Here is a 23780-nt window from a genome sequence, read left to right as displayed (position 1 = left end):
CAGACATGAAGACACTGACTATTAAGGAACAGTTGGCTGATGGAGGGGCAGTGGGATAGGGAGGGACACATGCGGCAAGGGAGGAAATAGCTCAACGCAGCAGTGGAAAAGATAGATGACTCAGTGTCTGCACAATGACAACGAAAGGTGTTCTGAGGGGACAGAGCATACACGAGATATAGAGAGGGGAAGGTGAAAGGGGGGGGGGGGCAGAAAGAGGAAGGCGGAGATAGAGACAAGGAGAGTGTGGAATTGGGAAACAGTGGCGGGACAGGGGGGAGAGGGAGGTGGAGGGGGGGGAGGGGGGAGGGGGGAGGGGGGAGGGAGGGAGGGAGGGAGGAAGGGAGGGAGGGAGAGAGGGAGGGGGGAGGGAGGGGGAGAGGGGGAGGGGGGAGAGGGAGGGGGAGGGAGGGGGAGGGGGAGAGGGCCAGTTGGTTGAAATGAGGGGAGAAAGAAGCAAATTATGAGGTCATCAGTCCCTTGTTCCAAATAAAACAATGCCCCAAGTGTGAGAATAAAACAGACAAGAATATAACATAAAATGGAAAGAAAGGGAAAACCACAACAACGAAGGAAGGACAACAAACACTAAAAGGAACAAAAGAGGACAAGAAAACAACAAAGAGATGCTAGAAAGAGAAGAGAGTAAAACAAGAGAACAGATTACAGTGGCTGGCTGACCACAAGAATAAAAAGGAAAAGCCACCCACTCTGCAACACACTAAAACCTCCACTCTAAAAGCACTAGGGTGGAGGACACAGAGGGACAAATTACGTGCTAAACCTAAGATCAAATGATAAAACCCACCCTCAAGAATGAAACATCAGCCAATGAGGCAATGTCAGATAAAATGAGTGGCAACAAGTCTGATAACCCAAGATTTCATCGCTGGGCAGTTAAAGTGGGACAGTGCACCAGATTACGGGCCACTGTCAACTCGGCACTGCACCAACACTGAGGTGGGTGCAGGTAACCGTGGGTTGCCCAAGTGTGGCCAGTGTGGAGCCGGCAGAGGACAACTGATTACCTGCGAGAGGCCCGCATGGAAGACTTCCACACATTCATAGTCTCCTTAATGACACACTGATTGTTGTGCATACTGTTATGCCATTCTGTCTCCCACAGCTGAAAAACCCTGCGGCATATGTCAGAACGCAGGTCATGTTCAGAGATGCTAACCTCCAGAAGCGGTTTCCGCGTAGCCTGTTTGGCCAGCCTGTCAGCAAGTTCGTTGCCTGGGATGCCGACGTGTCCTGGGGTCCACACAAACACCACTGAATGATGGGACCGGTCCAAGGCATAGATGGACTCCTGGATGGTCGCGGCCAAAGGAAAGCGAGGGTAACACTGGCTGATAGCTTGTAAGCTGCTCAAGGAGTCTGTACACAGAAGAAACGATTCCTCGGGGCATGAATAGATACACTGAAGTGCACAAGGTATGGCCACCAGCTCTGCAGTGAATGTACTGCAGCCATTGGGCAAGGAATGCTGTTCAATATGGCCTCTGTGGGCAAAGGCGTAGCCAACATTACCATCAGCCATCCAACCGTTGGTGTAAACCACTTCAGAACACAGAACACTTCAAGAATCGAGGCGAAGTGACTGTGGAGAGCTGCAGGATTAACGAAGTCCTTAGGGCCACACCAAAGGTCCAGGCAAAGCTTCGGCCTACAGCTAAACCACGGTGGTGTACGTGAATTGATTTCGAGGAGACGTGGTACAGGCAAGGACTTCAGTTCAGACAGAAGCGATCGCACGCGAACTGCAATCATTAGTCCTGACCTGGGCAGCCTATGTGGGAGGTGAACTGCCTTGGTTTGGAAAAGAAGATGGTAATTAGGATGTTCAGGAGAGCAATGAATGTGTGCAATGTAACTGGTGAGCAGTTGTGCACGTCTGATCTTCAGTGGAGGGGTGGGGGAAGAGAGGAAGGTGGAGCTGGAGATAGACAGGGTGTGAGGGGGACAGGGAAAGATAGGAAGGTAGGGCTTAAGACACAGTCAGGGACAAGGACAAGGAGGGGGAGGGTTGGGGGAGAGGAGAAGGAGGCAGAGGAGAAAGGAGGAGAAGAGAGGAGGGGGGGGGGGGGGAGAGGAGAAGTGTGTGTGTGGGGGGCGGAAGGATTGTGAGAACACATAATGTGCTTGCAAGACTATTTCCACATGCATAGTTCAGAAAAATTTGTGCTCGAAGGGAGTTTCAAATGGCATGCGTAGTGAAGCAGCTGAAGTCATTTATGTTGTGGTGTGCAACATGTTCGGAAACTAGGTGGTCAAGTTTGTGGTTTGCCATAGTTTGGCTGTGGTCATTCAAGTGAATAACCAGTTGGTTATTTGTTAAGCCAACATAGAATGTTGCACAGGAACCGCTCCATAGCTGATGTACAACTAGGCTGCTTTCAAGTGTGGTCCTGCCTTTTAAGGGGGCAGGAAATGCCTGTGACTAGACTGTGGTAGGTGGTGGTGGGTTGGTGTGTGGAACAGGTATTGCACCTGGGTTGTCCACAAGGGAATGAACCATGGGGTACATCACTGGAATAGGAATGGACAAGAATATTCTGGATTTGGTTCAGGCAGACAAATCGTAAAGCTAGCTGTACACCATCATTTCAGGATCAGTAACACGGTTTCACAATCAATGAATTTCATATAGACAAATAATCCAGAGTTTCTTAGCAAGAATTTCCAGAAATAAAACCATGGGCAACAGAATAAATCAGTTATGGAAATTTGTCAATAATTGAACAAATCCATCAAAGTTAAGTAGCATACTCTTATACAGTGGAATCTTGCATAGCAAGCATAATTTGTTCCAGAATCTTACTCGTAGTGTGAAACACTCATTAAGTGAAACAATTTATCCCATATAAAAATTAATGTGAAATACAATAATGTGTTCCATGCTAAAAGTTTTATCTTATTCATGCCATTTATTCAAGGAAATTATAAACACACTACTATGCACTTTATTATTCATAATACATAACCTAATTCTTCTTCACTAGGAAGCTATCTATAGTAATTTGTTTCTGCTAATGCTTCAACACTTGGTGAAAATGCAACAAAGCATTTTTGTCAAACTTGTAGTGCACATAGCCACTGCTTTAATGGGGTGACGATTTTCAACTGATGCAACCAATCACCACACTTTCAGCATTTCTCTTATTGCGCCAGAAGACTGCTGCTTTGCTGTTAACTGCCTCTTCCTCCTCCTCCTCTTTCTCTGAAGAACTCCTCTCCACAGCTTCCTGCTGTCAAACACACTGCAACTCCATAAGCTCTTCAGTGGTCATTTCTTGGTTATGATCTTCTACAAGCTCATCGATATCATTGTTATCAATTTCTAGTCCCATGTTCTTGTCCAAAGACACAATCTCATTGACTACAGACTCCACAGGTACTGACTCAAATGCCTCAGAGTCACATTCGACAAAGCATTGTAGCTAAAGCTTCTTCCAAGCAGACGTGAGGGTTCTTTTGGTGACCCCTTTCCAAGCCTTTCTGATCATCTTTTAGCAGGCGGTGACGTTGAAGTGATATTTCCAAAACTCTCTGAGAGTGAGATTGGTAGCTTCAGTCAACTTAAAGCAATGCTTAAAGAGCACTTTAGTGTAGACCTTGAAGTTAGAAATACTGTGCTGGTCCATAGGCTGGAGTAATGGAGTAGTGTTGGGAGGCTGAAATTAGATTTTGATGAATTGAAATTCTTCTAGGAAGTAGTCTTGTAGGCCTGGAGAACGGGCACAAGTGTTGTCCATAACAAGCAAGACATGGAGTGGCAGATTCATCTCAAGCAAATATTTTTTCCCCAAAGAACCAAACACTTCATTGATCAAATCACAAAATAGATCACATGTCAGCCAAGCCTTGTTGTTGGACCTAAACATCACATTCAACCTGCTCTTCTGGACTTTACACTTCTTGAAGTATCATAAAGTTCCTGAATGGTAAACATGCAATGATTTAATTTTCAAATTGTCACTTGCATTGGCACAGAATAGCAGTGTGAGACAGTCTTTCATTGGCTTGTGACTGGAAAATACATTCTCCTCTGTTAAGCTTTGAAATCTTTTTCCACAATAGACCCATCTCATCACAATTAAAAGCATGTTGCTGCAGATAACCCTCAGAATCTATGAGCATCTTGAAGTTGCCGATGAATTTCTCTGCTGCCTTTGTGTCGGAGCCAGCTGACCGTTGTTCTCTTAAACTCCTCAAACCACCCATGGCTTCCCTTAAACATTTCTTTGGATGCTGATGATCCTGGCGTCTTCCTAACAAGGCCAGTAAAAATCATTCTTTCCTTCTCACAAATGATGTTCTTGTTAATAAATTGCTTTTCATTTATCCATATAAGGAGCAACCTTTCAACATCGTCCAGAATAAGAAACCATAGTTTAGATAATCTTTCACTCCCTTAGAAGCATGTCTCTCCTTAATCTTGTACTTGTTCTTGTGGATAGTGCAAATAATTGATGTAGACAGACTACATATATGCATGTTAAATCGGCAACACTCACACCATGTTCACGTTTTTCAGTGATTTTATGTTTCATTTCTAAGGTCATTTTCTGTCTCTCATGGTTGTCTTCTTGTGGCTTTATCTTCGCGGACATTTCTATGAAGGTTATTAAAATTATGCACAAAAAAAAAACACAAGTATAGAAAAATGTGTAATGACCAACTGCACTAAGATGGTAGCAGAAGAAGCACTACATCCTGACTGGAGTATGTACTAAAGACATTGTTCATATGCTGCTGCTGAAAATGAAAGGTGTTCATATTGTTGAACACTTCCCCACTGCATGTGAACAGCTGGTGACGTCACTTCAAATCGTCATCACTCATCAGGCGAAACATCGCTCATTAAGTCAGTAATTTTTTTACAATTTGTTTTGCTTGCTACGTGAATTGTGCATTATGAGAGGAGCTCATTAAGCAAGGTTCCACAGTACATCATTAAAGCAGATTATGCGACTCTATAAAGTTGTGTGTTAACTAGCCCTACCAGTCAAAATAGACAGACATTCAGTGAGGACGGTGTAGGGCTGAAAAAGAGATTTGTTACTGGTACTCTGATTTGCTTATTCAATCTGAGTTATGGACAAATTTTAGGCACCTAATTCAACAGCGGCTTTTGTGAAATAAAAATGCAAGGTAGATAGGTAAATATAGAACCACAGTCTCAATCAGAGGAGTGAAGAACATCAGCAGACAAACTGTTCTGACATGATTACAAATTTAAAAGTTTTGTAATAAATTGCTGTCACTGACCTCCAGAAAATGGTGCCACAACTGTTCCAAACTTTGGAGTCGAGAGACGCAAGCAAATGAATTACAGGGATATGCTGCTGGACACAAACCAAGTGTCGCAGAATGGAATGCTTGCTATCTAATAAAGTGATTGAAAACGTATCATTAACACGATCTAAAGTAGGGGAAGGAATCAACTGACCCTATCGACATCAGTTGTCGGCTTCGTCTTGTGATGTAATGATGCTGTGGTGTTTGAGGTCATATATGCACAAACAGGAAGATAAGAGAACAGTGACAATATTTCTTTGCAGCTCTGTTTTTCTTTGGACTGTAGAATGGAGTAACACACTGATCTATAGCACAGCCCAAGGTCTAGGTAAAGTTGATAGGTGACTATTTGGTTGTGAGTTGGCTAAGTTGACAAATGTGAATACAAAATGTTTGTTGTGGCGAAATACCAATCTGCAGAGTAGCTCAAGGCATAGGTCAGTCTGGAAGGTGACTTTTTAGCTGTGAGGTGGTGAAGCAGCATCAAGGGCTTCAGTTAATCCGAAAAAACATGAAATGATTAAAAAAAAACATTGTTTACAGTGTTTTTAAATATTTATTATAGCAGCCTCAACTGCAAACAGTCACACTTGGTAACTAGTTTCACAAGTAATGATCACCTTCAAATGTAAAAATAAGGCATACGATTTGATAGTGCATTACATTCAAGTAAAAAATTGAATCTGTTGTTCACCAGCAATCTCACTGAAATTTAAGTATTGTTTCTTACAACACAATGCAGTGTTGCAGTTCTCAACTTCATTACATTAGAATTGGCCTATTACTGTGCTGTGTGTTTGTATTAGGTAGTCACAAAACGGAAGGCCCTCAGAGAAGAACATTGTATGATGCTGCTGTCAAGTGTAAAGTAATTCTTTATGCTGAAAAATATGGTAAAAGGAGAGTGAGACGAGTTTAATGTAGCTTAAAGAAGAAAGAGAAATTGGCATTATTTGCAAGTAATGCTACTAGAAATAAATCCACTGGCCCTTGCAAAGGAAGACATCCTGATGCTGAAGTAAAAATTTTGGAAGTCATCCATGAATTGAGAAAGAATGGGAAACCTTTTTTTTTTTTTTTTAGGGCGCAAAACTTCTATGGTCATTAGCGCCCAGCCCGTGACGTAGGAAACAGGAAAAAAACGAAATTTAAAACCAGCAGCAATGGGAACAAAGTCATAAAATTTGAGAAACTAAAGGCAGAAGGAATGCTTAAAAATCCACTATAGAAAGGGGTTTGTTGTCCCAAAAAAAAAAAAAAAAATTTCAAATGACTGACGTCATTTCACTGTCACTAATAAACTGGAGAACGCGGTCGGCTGAGCGCGTGTCATCTGCTAAAATCGACGATAGATCAGGCGATAGCTGTAGACGGGAGCATAACGGATTAAAATAGGGGCATTCAATTAAAAGGTGTCTGACTGTCCACAGCTGAGAGCAGTGGGGACAGAGTGGGGGAGGATCACCGCTTAAAAGATGTCGATGGCTAAAAAGACAGTGCCCTATCCGGAGTCTAGCTAAAATTACCTCCTCCCGACGACGCGTTCGGGAGGAAGAGGTCCAAGCGCAAGGAAGGGCTTTCACTTCCCGCAATTTATTATGGGGAAGTGTTGAGCAATGCGCATGCCTTAAATGAGCAACTTGGCAACATAAACCGCTCCGTAGATCGGTAATGGGAAGCGACTGAATAGCTGGCCGAGGAAGAGAGACTGCAGCCTTGGCCGCTATATCGGCCGCCTCATTCCCACAGATACCAGCGTGTCCCGGGAGCCAGAGGAACGCCACCGAGACGCCCCCCAGGTGGAGCAAGCGCAGACAGTCCTGAATCCGGTGGACCAGAGGGTGCACAGGGTAAAGAGCTTGGAGACTTAGGAGAGAGCTGAGAGAATCTGAGCAGATTACGTACTGTATCCGCTGATGGCGGCGGATGTAGTGGACAGCCTGGAGAACAGCGTAAAGCTCCGCAGTATAAACCGAACACTGGTCGGGAAGCCGAAAGTGATTTGGGGTGTCGCCAACAATATAGGCACTCCTTACACCTAACGATGTTTTCGAGCCGTCGGTGTAAATAAATGTGGCGTCCGTCATTTGTGCACATAGAGCAGCAAATGCCCGACGGTAAACAAGTGTAGGGGTACCATCCTTGGGAAATTGACATAGGTCTCGGAGCAAGTCGATCCGGGGACGGAGCCAAGGCGGTGCTGTACCCCAAGTTGTCAAGAAGGTTTTAGGAAAGCGAAAGGAAAGAGAATGGAGCAGTTGACGGAAGCGGACTCCCGGGGGTAGTAGGGAGGAGGAGCGGCCTGCATACCCTACATCAAAGGAGGCGTCGAAAAAAAGGTCATGGGCTGGATTAGCAGGCATGGAAGACAGATGGCTAGCATAACGACTCAGAAGGACTGCCCGCCGATTGGACAGCGGAGGTTCAGCAGTCTCAGCATAAAGGCTTTCCACAGGGCTGGTGTAAAAAGCTCCAGACACTAAACGTAATCCACGGTGGTGGATAGAGTCGAGACGCCGAAGAATAGACGGCCGAGCAGAGGAGTAGACTATGCTTCCATAATCCAATTTCGAGCACACTAAGGCGCGATAGAGGCGGAGAAGGACCACTCGGTCCGCTCCCCAGGAGGTACCATTCAGGACACGGAGGGTGTTAAGGGAACGCAGACAGCGAGCCGAAAGATAGGAAACGTGGGAGGACCAGCACAGTTTTCTGTCAAACATAAGACCCAAGAATTTAGCGACGTCGGAAAACGGAAGGTTGACAGGACCTAGATGTAAGGAGGGCGGAAGAAACTCCTTACGTCGCCAAAAATTAACACAAACGGTCTTACTGGGTGAGAAACGGAAGCCGGTTTCGATGCTCCACGAGTGGAGGCGATCGAGACATCCTTGAAGACGTCTTTCAAGAAGGCTGGTCCGTTGAGAGCTGTAGTAGATCGCAAAATCGTCCACAAAGAGGGAGCCCGAGACATCAGGAAGGAGACAATCCATAATTGGATTAATGGCGATGGCAAACAGTACAACACTCAGCACGGAGCCCTGGGGTACCCCGTTTTCTTGGGAGAAAGTACGGGAGAGAGTAGTGTTCACCCGCACCCTAAATGTGCGCTCTGCCATAAATTCGCGAAGAAAAAGGGGCAGCCGGCCCCGAAAGCCCCAAGAGAACAGTGTGCGGAGGATGCCTGTCCTCCAACAGGTATCGTATGCTCTCTCCAGATCAAAAAATATTGCTACCGTTTGGCGTTTCCGGAGAAAATTGTTCATGATATAAGTGGAGAGAGCAACAAGATGGTCAACTGCAGAACGATGCTTTCGGAATCCGCATTGGGCTGGTGTTAAAAGACTGCGGGATTCCAGCCACCAAGCTAAACGGTAATTCACCATACGCTCCAAAACCTTACAGACACTACTCGTGAGAGAAATGGGGCGATAACTAGAGGGGAGATGTTTGTCCTTTCCAGGTTTCGGAACGGGAACGACAATAGCTTCCCGCCATCGCCTGGGAAAGGTACTGTCGGTCCAAATTCGATTATAAAGGCAAAGGAGGTAACGCAGACTATGGGTTGATAAATGCAGCAACATTTGGACATGGATACCATCCGGTCCTGGGGCGGAGGAGCGAGAAGAAGAGAGGGCATGTTGGAGTTCCCGCATGGAGAAAACAGTATTGTAGCTTTCGTGATTTTGAGAGGAGAAAGCAAGCTGTCGCACTTCCGCTGCACGTTTCTTCGGGAGAAACGCTGGCGTGTAATTTGAAGAACTCGAAATCTCAGCAAAGTGCTGACCCAATGAGTTAGAAATTGCGACGGGGTCCACTAAGGTATCATGCGCGACAGTGAGCCCAGAGACCGGGGAGAAACTAGGCGCGCCTGAGAACCGTCGAAGCCGACTCCAAACTTCCGAGGAGGGAGTGAAGGTGTTAAATGAGCTAATAAAGAATTTCCAGCTTGCCTTCTTGCTATCGCGGATGACGCGACGGCATCGCGCACGGAGCTGCTTATATCGGATACAGTTGGCCAAAGTTGGATGGTGACGGAAAATGCAAAGAGCACATCGCCGCTCACGTATTGCATCACGGCATGCCTCGTTCCACCAAGGAACTGGGGGCCGCCGGGGCAATTCGGAGGTGCGTGGTATTGAACGTTCCGCAGCTGTGAGAATAACGTCGGTAACATGTGTGACCTCATCGTCGACGCTGGGAAAGCGACGGTCATCGAATGTCGCTAGAGACGAAAAAAGTGTCCAATCGGCTTGGGCAAACTTCCAGCGTCGCGAGCGCATATATGGCAGTTGAGGCTGCAGTCTAAGAACACATGGAAAGTGGTCACTTGAGTGTGTATCATCAAGGGCGAACCATTCGAAGCGCCGAGCTAGCGGAACAGTACCGACCGCAAGGTCCAAATGAGATAAATTTGTCGTGGAGGCAGACAAAAATGTGGGGACCCCAGTGTTGAGGCAGACTAGATCCGCTTAGTGGAAGACGTCTAGCAATAGTGAGCCACGTGGACAAGGATGCGGAGATCCCCAAAGCGGGTGGTGGGCATTAAAGTCCCCAACCAGCAAATAGGGGGGTGGAAGCTGATCAAGAAGATGAAGGAGATCAGCTCGTGCCATTGGTGTGGACGATGGAATGTATACCGTACAAAGAGAGAACGTGTATCCAGAAAGGGAAAGACGGACGGCGACAGCTTGGAAGGAACTGTTTAAGGGGAGTGGGTGATAATGGAGAGTATCATGGAGAAGAATCATGAGTCCTCCATGGGCTGGAGTGGCTTCAACAGAGGGGAGATCATATCGGACAGACTGAAAATGAGGGAGAACAAAGCGGTCATGGGGACGCAGTTTTGTTTCCTGAAGACAGAAGATGACCGGTGAGTAGGATCGTAAGAGGATCGATAATTCATCCCGATTGGCTCGAATGCCGCGGATATTCCAGTGGATAATGGACATAGGGTGAACAGGAAATGGAGGAACGTGACCAAGGGTGCTGTCAACTCAACGACTGCTCAGACCTTGCGACCGACAGCATGGAATGGCATTCAGTCGAAGGCAGAAGATCCTGATCCATAGGTTGGTCAGGAGCAGCTCCTGCCACCAGCGATCGGCCGGTTGACCGGCCACCAGCAGTGCGCCTCGGCGACACAGAAGACGGCCGAGGGCGAATTCCGCCAGGTGGTGCTGTAGATGGGACATGCCTTGGCGGAGAAGGAGAGGAACTGTGTTTCTTCGTAGCCTTCTTGGAAGTATGATGTTTAGATGAAGGAAGAACCGATGGTTGTGAAGTTGCGGTACGTAAAAACTCTTCACGAGAATGCTCTTTTTTCGAAGACTTGGTGTCTGACTTTTGGGCTCGAGATTTAGCAGAACCCGACGAAGGGTGAGCCATTAAGTGGGCAGGTGAAAGTGGTGAGGTTGAACGGGCGATCTTTGCGCTGGCCGATCTGACGACCGTGGTACTAAAGGTGAGGTCGCAAGTCTGCGTGGCCGCCTCCTTTGTTGGCCGAGGAGAAGCAAGGACAGTGCTGTATTTTCCTTTCTGAGGCACGGTGGGCTGTCGACTGGCGAATAATTTTCGAGCAGCAAGGGTCGACACCTTTTCCTTCACTCTTATTTCCTGGATGAGCTTTTCGTCGTTAAAAACGGGGCAATCTCGAGAGGAAGCAGCGTGGTCACCCATACAGTTGATGCAGCGAGGGGATGGAGGTGGACAAGCACCCTCATGGGTATCCTTGCCACACGTAACACATTTGGCCGGATTTGAACAGGACTGGCTGGTGTGACTGAACCGCTGACATCGATAGCAACGCGTAGGGTTTGGGACATAAGGGCGAACGGAAATTATCTCATAGCCTGCTTTGATTTTTGATGGGAGTTGAACTTTGTCAAATGTCAAGAAGACAGTGCGGGTTGGAATGATGTTCGAGTCAACCCTTTTCATAACCCGATGAACAGCCTTGACGCCCTGGTCAGACAGGTAGTGCTGAATTTCTTCGTCAGACAATCCATCGAGGGAGCGTGTATAAACGACTCCACGCGAGGAATTTAAGGTACGGTGCGGTTCCACCCGGACAGGGAAGGTGTGGAGCAGAGAAGTACGCAGCAATTTTTGAGCCTGGAGGGCACTGTGTGTTTCTAACAACAGGGTGCCATTCCGTAATCTGGAACAAGACTTTACAGGACCCGCAATTGCGTCGACACCTTTCTGAATAATGAAAGGGGTGACTGTGGAAAAGTCATGACCTTCGTCAGACCGAGAAACAACAAGGAACTGTGGCAACGACGGAAGAACCGTCTGTGGCTGAGACTCAGTGAACTTACGTTTGTGAGCAGACATAGTGGAAGGTGAGGAAACCATTGCGGAAGAATCCCCCATGATTACCGGCGTCTCCGATGGCGCGCTCCTCCCTTGTGGGGGCCCTCACCGAGGGCACACCCGCCTTAGGTGATTGTTCACACCTCAGGTCACACCTCCCGACAAACGGACGGAGGGACCAATCGGCACTTTCGGAAGGTATCAGCTCGGGTAATCACCCCTCCCTGGGCCTGGCCGTTACCAGGGGGTACGTACGTGTCCTACCTGTCCACCCGGGGCGGGGAATTACGCGTTACCCCGTCACCGGCTACGCATGGAAGTGCGTGGGTCGGCCTTCAGACACGCACAGGGAGGAAAAAAGAGAAAGGGAAAGGAAAGAAGAGGGGGTCTCAAATGCCGCAGCGGAGAAAAGGGCAAGGAGAAGAGGGAAGGAAAAGAGAAGGACAGAGGAAGGACGAGGACTTGTAAGTGTAGAAAGCAAGTAAGTTGGAAAAGTTTCGAGCATCCGTCTCCGGACGTAGGCACAAACCATACTCCCAGAGGGGGAGAAAGGGAAGGAAAGAGCCAGAGGTGAGGAGGGGGAGGGGGGCGAATATGGGGGACGGGGAGGGATGCGGAAAGGGAAGGGAAGGTATGCAGCCCGGAAAGGAAGGAGGGCCACATTAGCTCGGGGTCCCGTGCTCGCTACACACGTGTCCACAAAAGAGTTGTGGACCCCCTGGGGGGAATGGGAAACCTGTGACTAGTGACACCATAAGGAATGAATCAAAATAGGTGGTTGCAGTTGTTAGTACACCAAGGCAAGACTGGCTTCTAAATGTATGGGAACTCTTGTCTTTGTGGGCTTTCTAAGCTACCATCAATGCTTTGCATTGATGCATTTCATGATCATCTCACTGATGATGTAAACAAAGAATCCTAGCCGGTGACATTGTTATTATTCCTGGAGGAATGACTCCTGTGTTACAACCTCTGTACATTACTATAAACAAACATTTGAAAGGTTATGTTCAGGAACACCAAAAATTTTTGTATGAGCCAACCTGTGACCAACTCCAAAAGGAAAAATTAAGCATGCTGCACTCCACATTATGGCATACTGGGTTTTGGCTGCCTGGAAAGGCAACACTAACCACAAAATTCCAGAAATGGATGGCAGTGAAGATGATGTGCTCTAGAATGACACTGAGGATGATGGGGAAAAAGGAAATGAATCTGTTTCGGATGTAGACTCCTCTGAGGATATCAGTAATGACGACATTATTGAATAACGACTAATAATGCCTGTAATTTACAGTATGTTTGTTTGCATGTCATGTAGGTAATCAAATTAGGCATTCATTTTTAATACTGACTGTGCCATTTAAGACTGGATCACTTAAAATTTGATGATGTTTTGATATTTCATATATACAGCCATTGTTGTGTAAAATAAGTTTAGCCTACCAGTGATGCAACAATGAAGTCTTTTTTTATGATTTTAATCTTTAAAATTGGGATGCACATTACATTTGATGGCACATTAGTTTCGTGTAAATACAGTAGCTATTTCAGTGGCAAACAGATGGAAAAAAATTTAAAAAATTTTAAGTGTACTTGAATTAACAGGTAACAGATTGACAATATTTAAAATCCATAAAATTGTTTCTGATTAGTCAAAGGGTAGAAAGTCAAAACTATTTAAACTATAACATAATCAAAGCTGTAAGAAACTGCTAACAACGTGAAAGTATGATTGTGGCAGCATTACATGGTGACTAGCATTTTACTAAATTGACTATGCATCATAGAGGTCAATGTGTCATGGATGATGGATAGCAGAGGGAGAAAGGTGGGAAGACGAGAGGAAAAAAATACTGACTGTGTGCAATATTAAAATGTAACAAAAAAATGGCTCTGAGCACTATGGGACTTAACATCTATGGTCATCAGTCCCCTATAACTACTTAAACCTAACTAACCTAAGGACAACACACAACACCCAGTTAAAATGTAACAAAGAACTGTTTAAACGTCATAATACTAGTAATTTAAAATTAAGAAGCAATTTAAGTAATGATGCTAACATTAATACATGAAACTTTTTTCCACTTTATAATTAAATTCACTCATTCTGCCTGTGACCATGCTGCCAGCAAGTGTGGTGAGCTACTAAGGTAGTACCGTACTAAGTGAGGCTTTAGCAATGTTGGAGACTTTCTGCTGATTGGCCCATCTGAGTATGTCATTAAAAATCTTGAAGTACATTGAATTCTGGAAGATACATTGAGGATCGGGTATGTAATCTGTTTTTTTCAAATGATATCTGCACATTTCAAGTTCTTACAAAATGCTTAAAAAATGTCCTTTAGGCATAGCATGTAAAATTTCAAGATGGGTGGCCCTAGGTCCTCCCTAGTGTTTACTATCAGTTAAATGATCTTCAGATGATGTGTTATTACTCTCTACTACAATTTGTTCTTTAACTTGGGTCTCAAAAGTTATACCAGTCTGACCCATATACTGTTTATGAGAGTTGTTGCAATTAATCTTATAAGCACCCAATGGACTAACATTACAACTTAATTTATTTGTATCATGTTTGAGCTTAAAACAAAGTGTTTATTTATGCAGAAGCCTACTCTCAAACCAGTTTTCTGAAACTCTTGTGCTACCATCTCTAACATCCATCCTCTCTATTCTATAGACACATACACAGCTTTTTGCACTTGTATCTGTTCTCCGCATGAGTTCTGTCTTAATTTTTTGAAACATTTTAGTGACTATTGTAGCCTCGTAATCATAACTTATAGGAAACTGCTCGAGAATGAGTATTTCTTTTCCTCTATTTTGTTTATTTAATGGTAGCTTAGGCAATCTGCTAATTAAGTAACAAAAATATGCCATTTTTATAAACAGTATGGTCAATATTCAGTGGGTATGACAAGGATGTCTAGTAAACAATTGGCTCTAAAATGCATGTCTTATGGACTACGAGCACTACTACATCTCCAATTCTGTGGAACGCATCTCTTCTACTGAGTAAGTGCCCGTAGCTATTAAAGTTTGCGTTTTAGAGTCCATGCTCACTGGACATTTTTTTCCTTATTTAGATTCATTCTATCTCCTCCCAATATAAGGAAAGCAAAGAGCTCACAGTAAAAGACATTCATTTCACAGTATCAAAGTTGTAGTTGTGCTCAGAGTTCTTAAAGTACGGATTCTAGAGCCTATGTTTACTAGACTTTTTTGTTCGAACAATTGTTCCTGTTGTATCCTTAAATACTGACCATTCCTCCTCAGAAGCCTTGTATTGTTGGATGCCATGATGTAGAAGCTAGAATGGCGCAAGTGGGTTTCCTGTAAATGCTTCAGTGATAATTACATCAAAGAAACAGATTAGGTGCCCCTTTAGATTCATATTCAACACTAAATTTTATTCTGGGCTGAAAAGCACTAACCTTCACATATTTCATTCTTTAGTTAACAGATTGCTTAAGGAACCTTTTGGAGAGCAAGATAGGAAACTGAAAAGACCAGTATTATCCCAGTTGCTATAAGTAATGGTTACAAGATGGAAGTGGTCTTTTGAGAAAGAGAGAGAGAAAGAGAGAGAGAAAGAGAGAGAGAGAGAGAGAGGCAGAGCACATGCAGGAAACAGCTACTATTGCTTTAAAAGAGGAACATCAAGCAGAAAAATTTATCTACAAGCCTATAGAGTACAGACGAAGGATGTCGTACAACAGCACAAAGAGTTTCTGACTACCAGACGAAGAACAGGCTTTTGCATACGTGATACTCTTCATTTTAAGCTAAAATGATACAAAGTAACCAATTCGAAATGAATTTGCTGAAAACAAATATCTTGGCATTAGCTGTGTGAGATATAGATGCACTACCTATTAGTGCCATGCGAAAATTTTTGCCAGGGACTCGAACCTGGATTTCCCACACATGATGGTCAGTTGTCTTAACCACTTCAGCTATTCGGGAAGTGTAGATGTCTATAGAATAGAGAGGAATGTTGTCAGATACGACACTGCATCAGTTTCAGAAAACCAGCTCCGAATTGGGCAAAAACTGGGCATTTGCACAAATGAAACTCTTCGTTTTAAGCTAAAACATGATACAAATAAATCAAGTTGTAAAGTTCGTGCATTGGTTGCTTATAAGATTGAATGCAACAACTGTTACAAACAGTATATAGGTTGGACAAGTAGAACTTTTGAGGCTCAGTTTAGAGAATGTACTACACTATAAAATAATAAGGCAGCATTGAAGATAAACTGACAGAAACTTAACACTATGTTGGAGAAACAGACATGTATCTTGAAGTTTTACAAACAATGCTTAATGGCTGTCTTTGAACATCTTGCAAGAACTTGAAATACACACATGAAAAAAAGTTCTGCATCACCTCAGTTCCAAGAGTTCTGGAACCCGTAGAGAAAATTGGAATAGAGATAACATAAACATCATTGCTGCTCTTTTTATAGCTCATGAAAACCACACATTGCATGTTGCACCAACATACAGTGAGACCTTCAGATGTGGTCCAGACTGCTGTACACACCGGTACCTCTAATACCTAGTAGCAAGTCCTCTTGCATTGATGCATGCCTGTATTCATTGTGGCATACTATCCACAAGTTCATCAAGGCACTGCTGGTCCAGATTGTCCCACTCCTCAATGGAGATTTGGCGTAGATCCCTCAGAGTGGTTGGTGGGTCACGTCGTCCATAAACAGCCTTTTTGAATCTATACCGGGCATGCTGACAGGCTTCATGTCTGGAGTACATGCTGGCTGCTCTAGTTGAGTGATGTCATTATCCTGAAGTAAGTCGTTCAGAAGACGTGCACGATGGGAGCATGGATTGTTGTCCATGAAGACGAATGCCTCACCAAAATGCTGCCGATATGGTTCGACTATCAGTCAGAGGATGGCATTCACGTATCATGCAGCCATTACGGCACCTTCCATGACCACCAGTGGCATATGTCAGCCTCACATAATGCCACCCCAAAACAGCAGGGAACCTCCACCTTGCTGCACTCGCTGGGCAATGTGTCTAAGGTGTTCAGCCTGACCGGGTTGCCTCCAAACACGTCTCTGACGAATGTCCGGTTGTAGGCATATGCGACACTCATTGGTTAAGAGAATGTGTTGCCTATCCTGAGCGGTCCAATTGGCATGTTGTTGGGCCCAACTGTATTGCACTGCATGGTTTCGTGGTTGCAAAGATGGATCTCGCCATGGACGTTGGGAGTGAAGCTGTGCATCATGTAGCCTCTTGCATACAGTTTGAGTCATAACACAATGTCCTATGACTGCACGAAAAGCATTATTCCACATGGTAGCATTGCTGTCAGGGTTCCTCTGAGCCACAATCCATAGGTAGCAGCCTTTCATTGCAGTACTAGTCCTTGGGCAGCCTGAGCGAGGCATGTCATTGACAGTTCCTGTCTCTCTGTATCTCCTCCATGTCTGAACAACATCACTTTGGTTCACTCTGAGACACCTGTACACTTATCTTGTTGAGAGCACTTCTTGGCACAAAGTAACAATGCGGACATGATCAAACCGCGATATTGACCATCTAGGCATGGTTGAACTACAGAAAACACGAGCCATGTACTATTTCCTGGTGGAATGACTGGAACTGATCAGCTGTCGGACCCCCTCTGTCTAATAGGCACTGCTCATGCATGGTTGTTTACATCTTTGGGCGGATTTAGTGACATCTCTGAACAGTCAAAGGGACTGTGTCTGTGATACAATATCCACAGTCAGCATCTATCTACAGGAGTCCTGGAAACTCGGGTGATGCATAACTTTTTTTGATGTGTGTATATGGGTATAACAGAAGCGTCTGATTCCACCCCTCTCCTTTGGCCAATGACATCACCAATATGGCGGAAACGACCATTCACAGTAACTCCCATACTGCTTCTGTGACGTCATCAAGTAAACATGACAACAAACATGAAAATCGATCGAAAGTCTACCAAACAGATATTCCTCCAAAAATATAATGAAACTAACGGGACAAGTGGGGGAAATTGGGGTTTTTTGGGTGGGGACAAACTAAATATAAACACACACCACTATACCAAATGACAAAAAACACTAAAACAACAAGACCCCACAACCTCCCCAAATTCCACTACACACAAAAATCCACTGGAATCGATCACTTCCCTTGACCTATATAGGTCAACAGAAACAACCAATACCACACTATAAAACCCTAGAAAATCAAAATTGGACTCTAACACTTCCCCTGACCTGTTATCCTTACACCATCTCCATATATAGCTGTCCCTGGTCTGAGATGCCAGAACTTTAGTAAGCCTCATTTCTTCACGACACACTGAACACTTCACGACTTCATCGAAAAATCCAAATAGTTGAAGAAATTTTATTAGAGACAACGCACTGTCCCCCATCATCGCTGACAACCAAAAACTGTTGACCTTATCAGTTATATCCATACCTACCAAAGACAAAGAAATCTACCAAAATTCACACACAACAAACAGAAAAAACTACTATAAAGTCAACATAACAAAACCAAAATCGTTAACTCACTGAAAAATATTCTTCTGAAAGCACAGTCACTACCAATACCACACATGTGCAATGCTACCATGCAAATGAACCCCATATGCTGCATAACACACTACCCATAAACACACCACCAGAGAGAACCACCGACCACAACAATACACCATCTATAAACACGCCACACCTGCAAACTAAATCAAAAACATCACCTAACACACCACCAGAGAGCAACACTGAGCACATCAAAACGACACCTACAAACACGCCACTCTCACAAACCAAATTCCGCACCATCGTGGCGTCACACACCAAAAGAAGCCGATGTGTGGAATCAGACACTTCCATTGACCCTGCAAGTGGACTGAGTTGAATGAACACAAGCATAACACATCTCAGACACCCTCTGGGGAAATTGCATGCACTCAATGTTTTAATTTAACTAGAAAATTTTAAAAAGACATTTCATGCATTGTTACATTCTAATACCATACAAAAGCAGTATTCTTCTTCTTCTCCTCCTCCTCCTACCTTCCTCTCTTCCCTATCCATCATCCGTATTACATGAGTTTATGTGATGCATAGTGAGTTTAGTAAAATGCTAAATGCCATGAAATGTTGTCACGAGCATACTATTTTGTTGTTTCCTTTACATTACAGTACTATGTCCTTTTAAATAATTTTGACTTTTCACAACTCGTGATTAATTAGGCACAGCTTTAAGGATTTTACACATTCTCAAAATGTTACCAGCTTATCCAGGTACAATTAAAAAAAAAAAGTTTTAAATATTTGCAGCCATTGTTATTGTAGAAACAACTATTTCTTAATGTTTTATTTAATTTTTAGATCTAAGTATGATTATTACATGTGACTGACGTTGAATATCAAGTGTGTGTGTGTGTGTGTGTGTGTGTGTGTGTGTGTGGGTGCGCGCGTGTGCGCGCTCTATTTCATGACTGGGACCATCCATTTTAGTTCCTTGAACCATGAATTCCCAAGCCTACCAAACAACACTGGACACATTCTTTGCTACTGCACTGTGGCAATAATTGAGAAGTAGATGTTTTAATAGAGCCTATATATCCTTAGGTACCAGAGGCTGGAGCTGATGTAAGTAAACTGTTCCGAGAGTGTGACCATGTCGTACTACAAAAGACTCCAGTACTTCAACTTCTGCAGCAGGTAACTTTTATCATTCTCCCTACATTGCACTTCCCTGCATTTGTTACCCCAAGACAGTGACAAATATTATTAACGTGTACAGTGTTGAAGGGGCTACCGTGCTTTACTGATCACAAAGTTAATTTGATTCTATTGTGCAGTGAAGCAGAAGACACTGCTGCCACAATACCAGGATGTGTATCACAATGCCATGTGCTTTCACTTTTGATGTTTAATGCTCTGCTTGACAGGGGTGTTCCTTAGTTAATGAAAAAATTATTTTGACATGGACAAAAAGCGTTAGAAGTATGTCCCATATCACTATAAAAGAATAAAGTATTATTGTGATAGAAAATATCATTTGGACAAAGTACAACAGAAATGATGTTCAGAATTAATAAGATAACTACACACTATGTTGAATCCTTTTCCATTCTGTGGTTACTTGTACTCCAGATCTTGGGTAAAAACTGGCAAAGTAGAAATTCTTAAGAAGACACGGTCTCATTTGAATTCAGTTCCAAAAAGCATTTTTCCGAATCCACCAGCTTTGTCTGAAATCAAGCAAGCAAGCTTGGGTTGATCTTCTGATCACAGAAGCTTTCTAAAGGAAAGAAAGTTTATAGTTTAACGTCCTTTCAAAAATGTGGTCATTAGAGATGGAGCACAAGCTTGAGCCAGAAAAGAATGGCAAATGAAATTCACCATGCCCTTTTCAATGAAACACCTTGGTATTTGCCACAGGAAAATCATGCAAAAACTAAATCTGGGAGGCTAACAATGCTTTGAGCTGTTGTCCTCCCAAATGCGTGTTCAGTGAGAAGGTATTGATGTTAGTGAGAAGTGGAAAGACTTTAGGAATAAACATCTACCTTGGAACACGTATCTAATTCAAAACCCAATGAAGATGATTGTGGGGTTGATATTTTCATCGTGAATGATCAAGACTCAACCATATTCAAATAAGACAATGGAGATGTGGTCACATTCTGAAATGAGGTTACTCTGAAAATGCTGCATCTGAAAATGTTCCAGAGGAACACACAGAAAGACATATTGTGGGAACTGCCCACTTTACACTTTCAAAAGTAGTCTGAAAGACTTGCACGAATTGACACTAAGTGTTATGACCTGATTGACAAACTTAAACACTAAACTGTAAATATGTTATCAATGTATATGTATGTGTTTTGTAATGATGATAACAACACCACAAAATGCACACACACACACACACACACACACACACACACACACACACACACAGGGAGGGAGGGAGGGAGAAAGACAGGGACAGAAAAAACAGGCAGAATATGGCCAGAGAAAGAACTGGAAGTACCCATAAACCAGCCAACAAGGAGACAGTCCAACCAGATTAACCAAGATTTGGAAAGAAGACAATCAAAACAGAGCCAGGGCATTATGGAAGATGTCTTTCAAAACAGACCAAAGTGGAGAGCACTCAATCATCAGATGCAAAGAGATGATCAAGATGATGAAACAGAAAGCTAAGTTCTTAGTAAATTAATTATGATCCATTCCTAGCAGCACACAATCAGCTAAAAGAAATAACATAGAGGTTCATTTCTGCAAATGACATATTACTGAGTCAATAAACCATTCTTTATCTATGGTAATGCTGAAGAATATGATGTAAGTTTACACTTCGATCAGTGACACTATCAATGAGTATGGTGGCCTCACACAATCACTTATATTTTACCTATCAAAGCACTGGGTCTCTCATGGGAATATGAGGGCTCTGATGAGGCTATTCTTGTTATTACTACTTTCAAACAATAAAAAACTGAAAATGTCATAGCACAGTGGGAAACTAAGGATTTTTATCAAGGATGTCTATATAAATACACTGCATGATAAAAAGAAGTGAAACACCCAGAAGACATGACTGGATATCAAAGTAACTTTGTACACTGCACATCATTGGTGAGTGTGTTAATGATTACAGTTGTAATTCCCTATGACAGATAGAATGCCCACCGGAGTGGATACATGAAGTTCATGCTTAGTGTTGTCACCATATCTGGTAGGATATATAAGAGGTGTGAAGAGCATAAGATTTTCAGTGATCACAGAGTGAAGATGCAGCACATTTGTGTGAGACAATGCTATCAGCACCTGACGAGTTTAAAAGGGCCCTCATTGTGGGTCTCCAATCAGCCGGTTGACTGAACTGTACAACATCAAAATTTTGGGGGCATTTGGATGTGATAGTGGCCCAATGTGGACTCCATGGGAACATGAGGGCAGGCACACTTGTTATAAGGCTCTGGTTGATCACAGTATTGTGCACCATGCAGATCACAACTCTTCACATCTGTGCGTGACATCTTGTTAACAAATAATGGACTGCCTGCAACATTCTGTGCCAGTTTTTTGGAGGCACTGCAGTGTTACGCCTTGCGTCATGTTGCGAGGAGTCATAGGGCATGATGTAAGGTCATGGTCAGTGAGTATAATAGTGACTTTGGGAGAGGTCCCATTCTTCCCATTATTTGGAGAGGTATTGTGGTGTTACTCCTGATGTTACACTGTGAGGAGCCATAGCACATGACATCAGGTCATAGTCAGTGAGTATAACAGTGACCTGGTGAGAGGTCTTATTCTTCCAATTTTTTTTGCAGAGCCGCTCTGACATTACTCCTGGCATCATGCTGCGGCTGCTTCAATTATTTCTTTTTTTCTCCAGAGAATGTACAAACTCTCAACCAAACTGTCATCTTCCAATCTAATTTGGACTTTAGACTCCACTAAAAGTCAGTCCATCATCACAACCTTCATTTTCAAAAACTAGCTGTTGCCGTGATAAATTTGTTGGTTTCACCAACTCTCAGCTGAAGTATCACCTCCTAATTTGGACTGCAATTTTAGCATGCTAAGATTGAGTCCATCAACAGAACATTCTTCAAAATACAGACAGGCACTACTGTGATCTTCAACAGACCATTATGGTCACCATGTAAGATAACTTTGTCCCAAATTCTTACTCGGAGGCTAAAAGGAAACTGTGTAGCTTCGATTACTCAATAAATCAGTAAAATGTAAAGGCCACAAGTTCAACTAAATACTCAGGAATTACAATTACGAGAGTACTGCCAGGTGGTCTGGCATCCTTACAAGATAGGATCAACAGACTAGATCGAGAAAGATCAAAGAAGAGCAGCACATTTTGTATTATCAAGAAATAGGGGAGAGTGTGTCATGGACATGATAAAAGATTTGGGGGTCACCAGAAGGGTCCGATAACACGCGTCGGCTTTGACCCGTGATGTAAGTCTGTTGTGGTGTGTGATGCCATGGCGGCGCAAAGTTTAGTTTGCGAGTGTCGCGTGTTTGTAGATGTCTTCTTGTGTTGTCGGTGGTGCTCTCTGGTGGTGTGTCTGTAGGTTGCGGATAGCGTTTTGTTGTTGGTTTAGTGCGTGCTTGTGATGTGTTTGTAGGCGGCGTGTCGTCGTGGTTTGGTGGTGCTCTCTGGTGGGTTCGTGCGTTGTGTGGCGTTTGTCGTATTTGGTTCATCTGAGTTGTTGACGTTGGCAGCTGTTGTTGTGCTTGTAAGTGAAGATTGGTGGTGTATTGTGCAGTGAGCTGATGGTTTAGTTTTTGTTTTGTTTTATAGTAATGTAGTGTTGTATGAGGGTTGTCGTGTTTGAATTTTTGAGATCACTTTTTTTTGTCTTTAGGAATGGATATGATGGATAAACTGGACAGTTTTCGGCTGTGGGGAATGATGGGTGACACAGCTATGTCACTCAGCTCTTTGGACTATTGGCTGAGCTAGTGAAGTGCTCTGCGTGCGGAGAATATATGAAGCTGACGAAAGTTTCGGTGTCTCGGACGCTATATGTGGAGGTGCCGGCGTGACAACGTTTGGCGCTCCATTCGCCTGGGTACCTGGTTCGAGAAGTCTACGTTGGGCATGCGTGAAATTGTTTTGTTGAGTTAACATTTTTGTTATCAGTTCTCACACGGTTTTTGTGCACATGAGGTGGGTGTGAGTGAGCGACGGTCCTTGATTGGTATTGTTTTTGTTGGGAGGTCTGTTCAGAGTATATTAAATACAGGGATAAGTTGGGTGGGCCTGGAGTAAAGGTTGAGATTGATGAGTCACAGTTTGGTAGAAGGAAGTATGGGAGGGGTAAGCCTGTGGTTGGTTTATGGGTGTGGGGGGCTGTGGTATCGGGGTCTGGTTGTTCTGAGTGTGTGTTTAAGGTTGTGGAAAATCGTACCAAGAGGGAGTTAGTGGGGTTGATTCAAGATTATGTAGAACGAGGTACTACAGTAGTGTCTGATGGGTTTACGTCTTATAGTGAGTTGGGTCGGGAGGGTTACAAGCATCTGATTGTTAATCATAATGTAGAGTTCAAGGATTATGATAGTGGGACCTGTACAAATACTATAGAGGTTTTGGGGGCTGTTAAATCTGTAATAGGGAGG

At 43.7% G+C, this 23780-nt stretch overlaps 1 protein-coding gene across 1 annotated transcript in view; it reads right to left on the bottom strand.

The window, feature by feature from the left end:
• Positions 1-23780, bottom strand: part of LOC126416731 (protein SYS1 homolog) — a 49700-nt gene that overhangs the window by 20443 nt on the left and 5477 nt on the right. The window lies entirely within an intron of this gene.

The sequence above is a fragment of the Schistocerca serialis genome, chromosome 8 (genome assembly GCF_023864345.2).
Source record: "Schistocerca serialis cubense isolate TAMUIC-IGC-003099 chromosome 8, iqSchSeri2.2, whole genome shotgun sequence".
In the NCBI taxonomy this organism is placed as follows: Eukaryota; Metazoa; Arthropoda; class Insecta; order Orthoptera; family Acrididae; genus Schistocerca; species Schistocerca serialis.
Note: the sequence above shows the minus strand (reverse complement) of the source record. Positions and strands in the feature narration are given on the sequence as shown.